At 45.1% G+C, this 6,812-nt stretch overlaps 1 long non-coding RNA gene across 1 annotated transcript in view; it reads left to right on the plus strand.

Moving 5' to 3' along the window:
* Positions 1–4,952, plus strand: part of LOC127065948 (uncharacterized) — a 63,232-nt gene extending 58,280 nt beyond the window's left edge. Inside the window, exons 7-8 of the long non-coding RNA XR_007782216.1 lie at positions 87–1,278; positions 4,656–4,952. This is a non-coding gene — a long non-coding RNA (uncharacterized LOC127065948). The remainder of the gene's footprint in view (positions 1–86; positions 1,279–4,655) is intronic.
* The last annotated feature ends 1,860 nt before the right edge of the window (positions 4,953–6,812 follow it).

Consider the following 6,812-nt stretch of genomic DNA (forward strand, 5'->3'; position numbering starts at 1 on the left):
ACAGATGATAGAAACAACGCCGTAACGTCTCTAATAGTTCGGTGACGTCACAGATGATAGAAACAACGCCGTAACTTCTGTCACAGGTCCGTGACGTCACAGATGATAGAAACAACGCCGTAACTTCTGTCACAGGTCCGTGACGTCACAGATGATAGAAAAACAACGCCGTAACGTCTCTAATAGATCGGTGACGTCACAGATGATAGAAACAACGCCGTAACTTCTGTCACAGGTCCGTGACGTCACAGATGATAGAAAAACAACGCCGTAACGTCTCTAATAGATCTGTGACGTCACAGATGATAGAAACAACGCCGTAACGTCTCTAATAGTTCGGTGACGTCACAGATGATAGAAACAACGCCGTAACTTCTGTCACAGGTCCGTGACGTCACAGATGATAGAAACAACGCCGTAACTTCTGTCACAGGTCCGTGACGTCACAGATGATAGAAAAACAACGCCGTAACGTCTCTAATAGATCGGTGACGTCACAGATGATAGAAACAACGCCGTAACTTCTGTCACAGGTCCGTGACGTCACAGATGATAGAAAAACAACGCCGTAACGTCTCTAATAGATCGGTGACGTCACAGATGATAGAAACAACGCCGTAATTTCTGTCACAGGTCCGTGACGTCACAGATGATAGAAAAACAACGCCGTAACGTCTCTAATAGATCTGTGACGTCACAGATGATAGAAACAACGCCGTAATTTCTGTAACAGGTCCGTGACGTCACAGATGATAGAAACAACGCCGTAATTTCTGTCACAGGTCCGTGACGTCACAGATGATAGAAACAACGCCGTAATTTCTGTCACAGGTCCGTGACGTCACAGATGATAGAAACAACGCCGTAATTTCTGTCACAGGTCCGTGACGTCACAGATGATAGAAACAGCACCGTAATTTCTGTCACAGGTCCGTGACGTCACAGATGATAGAAACAACGCCGTAATTTCTGTCACAGGTCCGTGACGTCACAGATGATAGAAACAACGCCGTAATTTCTGTCACAGGTCCGTGACGTCACAGATGATAGAAAAACAACGCCGTAACATCTCTAATAGATCTGTGACGTCACAGATGATAGAAACAACGCCGTAATTTCTGTCACAGGTCCGTGACGTCACAGATGATAGAAAAACAACGCCGTAACTCCTGACATAGGTCCGTGACGTCATAGATGATCGAAACAATGCTGTAACGTATCTCAGAGATCTGTGACGTCACAGATGATAGAAAAACAACGCCGTAACTCCTGTCACAGGTCCGTGACGTCACAGATGATAGAAAAAAACGCCGTAATTTCTGTCACAGGTCCGTGACGTCACAGATGGTAGAAACAAAGCCGCAATTTCTGTCACAGGTCCGTGAAGTCACAGATGATAGAAAAACAACGCCGTAACATCTCTAATAGATCTGTGACTTCACAGATGATAGAAACAACGCCGTAATTTCTGTCACAGGTCCGTGACGTCACAGATGATAGAAAAACAACGCCGTAACGTCTCTAATAGATCTGTGACGTCACAGATGATAGAAACAACGCCGTAATTTTTGTCACAGGTCCGTGACGTCACAGATGATAGAAAAACAACGCCGTAACGTCTCTAATAGATCTGTGACGTCACAGATGATAGAAAAACAACGCCGTAACATCTCTAATAGATCTGTGACTTCACAGATGATAGAAACAACGCCGTAATTTTTGTCACAGGTCCGTGACGTCACAGATGATAGAAAAACAACGCCGTAACGTCTCTAATAGATCTGTGACGTCACAGATGATAGAAACAACGCTGTAATTTCTGTCACAGGTCCGTGACGTCACAGATGACAGAAAAACAACGCCGTAATTTCTGTCACAGGTTCGTGACGTCGCAGATGAGAGAAACAACGCCGTAATTTCTGTCACAGGTCCGTGACGTCACAGATGACAGAAAAACAACGCCGTAACGTCTTTAATGGATCTGTGACGTCACAGATGATAGAAACAACGCCGTAATTTCTGTCACAGGTCCGTGACGTCACAGATGATAGAAACAACGCCGTAATTTCTGTCACAGGTCCGTGACGTCACAGATGATAGAAAAACAACTCCGTGACGTCTCTAATAGATCGGTGACGTCACAGATGATAGAAACAACACCGTAATTTCTGTCACAGGTCCGTGACGTCACAGATGATAGAAACAACGCCGTAATTTCTGTCACAGGTCCGTGACGTCACAGATGATAGAAACAACGCCGTAAGTTCTGTCACAGGTCCGTGACGTCACAGATGATAGAAAAACAACTCCGTGACGTCTCTAATAGATCGGTGACGTCACAGATGATAGAAACAACACCGTAATTTCTGTCACAGGTCCGTGACGTCACAGATGATAGAAACAACGCCGTAATTTCTGTCACAGGTCCGTGACGTCACAGATGGTCGAAACAACGCCGTAATTTCTGTCACAAGTCCGTGACGTCACAGATGACAGAAAAACAACGCCGTAACGGCTCTAATAGATCTGTGACGTCACAGATGATAGAAACAACGCGGTAACTTCTGTCACAGGTTCGCGACGTCACAGATGATAGAAACAGCACCGTAATTTCTGTCACAGGTCCGTGACGTCACAGATGATAGAAACAACGCCGTAATTTCTGTCACAGGTCAGTGACGTCACAGATGATAGAAACAACGCCGTAATTTCTGTCACAGGTCCGTGACGTCACAGATGATAGAAACAACGCCGTAATTTCTGTCACAGGTCCGTGACGTCACAGATGATAGAAAAACAACTCCGTGACGTCTCTAATAGATCGGTGACGTCACAGATGATAGAAACAACGCTGTAATTTCTGTCACAGGTCCGTGACGTCACAGATGACAGAAAAACAACGCCGTAACGTCTCTAATAGATCTGTGACGTCACAGATGATCGAAACAACGCCGTAATTTCTGTCAGAGGTCCGTGACGTCACAGATGACAGAAACAACGCCGTAATTTCTGTCACAGTTCCGTGACGTCACAGATGATAGAAAAACAACTCCGTAACGTCTCTAATAGATCGGTGACGTCACAGATGATAGAAACAACGCTGTAATTTCTGTCACAGGTCCGTGACGTCACAGATGACAGAAAAACAACGCCGTAACGTCTCTAATAGATCTGTGACGTCACAGATGATCGAAACAACGCCGTAATTTCTGTCAGAGGTCCGTGACGTCACAGATGATAGAAACAACGCCGTAATTTCTGTCACAGTTCCGTGACGTCACAGATGATAGAAAAACAACTCCGTAACGTCTCTAATAGATCGGTGACGTCACAGATGATAGAAACAACGCTGTAATTTCTGTCACAGGTCCGTGACGTCACAGATGACAGAAAAACAACGCCGTAACGTCTCTAATAGATCTGTGACGTCACAGATGATCGAAACAAGGCCGTAATTTCTGTCACAGGTCCGTGACGTCACAGATGACAGAAAAACAACGCCGTAACGTCTCTAATAGATCTGTGACGTCACAGATGATCGAAACAACGCCGTAATTTCTGTCACAGGTCCGTGACGTCACAGATGATAGAAAAACAACGCCGTAACGTCTTTAATAGGTCTGTGACGTCACAGATGATAGAAACAACGCCGTAATTTCTGTCACAGGTCCGTGACGTCACCGATGGTCAAAACAACGCCGTAATTTCTGTCACAGGTCCGTGACGTCACAGATGATAGAAACAACGCCGTAATTTCTGTCACAGGTCCGTGACGTCACAGATGGTCGAAACAACGCCGTAATTTCTGTCACAGGTCCGTGACGTCACAGATGATAGAAACAACGCCGTAATTTCTGTCACAGGTCCGTGACGTCACAGATGGTCGAAACAACGCCGTAATTTCTGTCACAGGTCCATGACGTCACAGATGATAGAAAAACAACTCCGTAACGTCTTTAATAGACCTGTGACGTCACAGATGGTCGAAACAACGCCGTAATTTCTGTCACAGGTCCGTGACGTCACAGATGATAGAAACAACGCCGTAATTTCTGTCACAGGTCCGTGACGTCACAGATGGTCGAAACAACGCCGTAATTTCTGTCACAGGTCCGTGACGTCACAGATGATAGAAACAACGCCGTAATTTCTGTCACAGGTCCGTGACGTCACAGATGATAGAAACAACGCCGTAATTTCTGTCACAGGTCCGTGACGTCACAGATGATAGAAACAACGCCGTAATTTCTGTCACAGGTCCGTGACGTCACAGATGGTCGAAACAACGCCGTAATTTCTGTCACAGGTCCATGACGTCACAGATGATAGAAAAACAACTCCGTAACGTCTTTAATAGACCTGTGACGTCACAGATGGTCGAAACAACGCCGTAATTTCTGTCACAGGTCCGTGACGTCACAAATGATAGAAAAACAACGCCGTAACGTCTCTAATAGATCTGTGACGTCACAGATGATAGAAACAACGCCGTAATTTCTGTCACAGGTCCGTGATGTCACAGATGATAGAAAAACAACGCCGTAACGTCTCTAATAGATCTGTGACGTCACAGATGATAGAAACAACGCCGTAACGTCTCTAATAGTTCGGTGACGTCACAGATGATAGAAACAACGCCGTAACTTCTGTCACAGGTCCGTGACGTCACAGATGATAGAAACAACGCCGTAACTTCTGTCACAGGTCCGTGACGTCACAGATGATAGAAAAACAACGCCGTAACGTCTCTAATAGATCGGTGACGTCACAGATGATCGAAACAAGGCCGTAACTTCTGTAACAGGTCCGTGACGTCACAGATGATAGAAAAACAACGCCGTAACGACTCTAATAGATCTGTGACGTCACAGATGATATAAACAACGCCGTAATTTCTGTCACAGGTCCGTGACGTCACAGATGGTCAAAACAACGCCGTAATTTCTGTCACAGGTCCGTGACGTCACAGATGGTCGAAACAACGCCGTAATTTCTGTCACAGGTCCATGACGTCACAGATGATAGAAAAACAACTCCGTAACGTCTTTAATAGACCTGTGACGTCACAGATGGTCGAAACAACGCCGTAATTTCTGTCACAGGTCCGTGACGTCACAAATGATAGAAAAACAACGCCGTAACGTCTCTAATAGATCTGTGACGTCACAGATGGTAGAAACAACGCCGTAATTTCTGTCACAGGTCCGTGACGTCACAGATGATAGAAACAACGCCGTAATTTCTGTCACAGGTCCGTGACGTCACAGATGATAGAAACAACGCCGTAATTTCTGTCACAGGTCCGTGACGTCACAGATGGTCGAAACAACGCCGTAATTTCTGTCACAGGTCCATGACGTCACAGATGATAGAAAAACAACTCCGTAACGTCTTTAATAGACCTGTGACGTCACAGATGGTCGAAACAACGCCGTAATTTCTGTCACAGGTCCGTGACGTCACAAATGATAGAAAAACAACGCCGTAACGTCTCTAATAGATCTGTGACGTCACAGATGATAGAAACAACGCCGTAATTTCTGTCACAGGTCCGTGACGTCACAGATGATAGAAACAACGCCGTAATTTCTGTCACAGGTCCGTGACGTCACAGATGATAGAAACAACGCCGTAATTTCTGTCACAGATCCGTGACGTCACAGATGATAGAAAAACAACGCCGTAACGTCTCTAATAGATCTGTGACGTCACAGATGATAGAAACAACGCCGCAATTTCTGTCACAGGTCCGTGACGTCACAGATGATAGAAAAACAACGCCGTAACGTCTCTAATAAATCTGTGACGTCACAGATGATAGAAACAACGCCGTAATTTCTGTCACAGGTCCGTGACGTTACAGATGATAGAAACAACGCCGTATTTTCTGTCACAGGTCCGTGACGTCACAGATGATAGAAAAACAACGCCGTAACGTCTCTAATAGATCTGTGACGTCACAAATGATATAAACAACGCCGTAACTTCTGTCACAGGTCCGTGACGTCACAGATGATAGAAACAACACCGTAATTTCTGTCACAGGTCGGTGACGTCACAGATGATAGAAAAACGACGCCGTAACGTCTCTAATAGATCTGTGACGTCACAGATGATAGAAACAACGCCGTAATTTCTGTCACAGGTTCGTGACGTCACAGATGATAGAAACAACACCGTAATTTCTGTCACAGGTCCGTGACGTCACAGATAATAGAAACAACACCGTAATTTCTGTTACAGGTCCGTGACGTCACAGATTGTCGGAACAAGGCCGTAATTTCTGTCACCGGTCCGTGACGTTACAGATGATAGAAAAACAACGCCGTAACGTCTCTAATAGATCTGTGACGTCACAGATGATATAAACAACGCCGTAACTTCTGTCACAGGTCCGTGACGTCACAGATGATAAAAACAACACCGTAATTTCTGTCACAGGTCCGTGACGTCACAGATGGTAGAAAAACAACGCCGTAACGTCTCTAATAGATCTGTGACGTCACAGATAATAGAAACAACGCCGTAACTTCTGTCACAGGTACGTGACGTCACAGATGATAGAAACAACACCAGGGTATCTTATTCCGTCAACTTACCATTCCTAGATATTAACGTGATTATTTGATAAACAGCATGGACCATGGGTCGTTTGCGTTATTACGGAAAAATCGGAGTAACCATCAGCATTTCTATAAAGCTCGTCTCTATGTACCCTAACAAATTTTGCAAAAATTGTAGTTCGTATTACGTTGGTTTACAGTGGATCAACGTAATTCCACACTCATGGTGTCGATACCATCCAGTGACGT

The sequence above is a fragment of the Vespula vulgaris genome, chromosome 8 (assembly GCF_905475345.1).
Source record: "Vespula vulgaris chromosome 8, iyVesVulg1.1, whole genome shotgun sequence".
In the NCBI taxonomy this organism is placed as follows: Eukaryota; Metazoa; Arthropoda; class Insecta; order Hymenoptera; family Vespidae; genus Vespula; species Vespula vulgaris.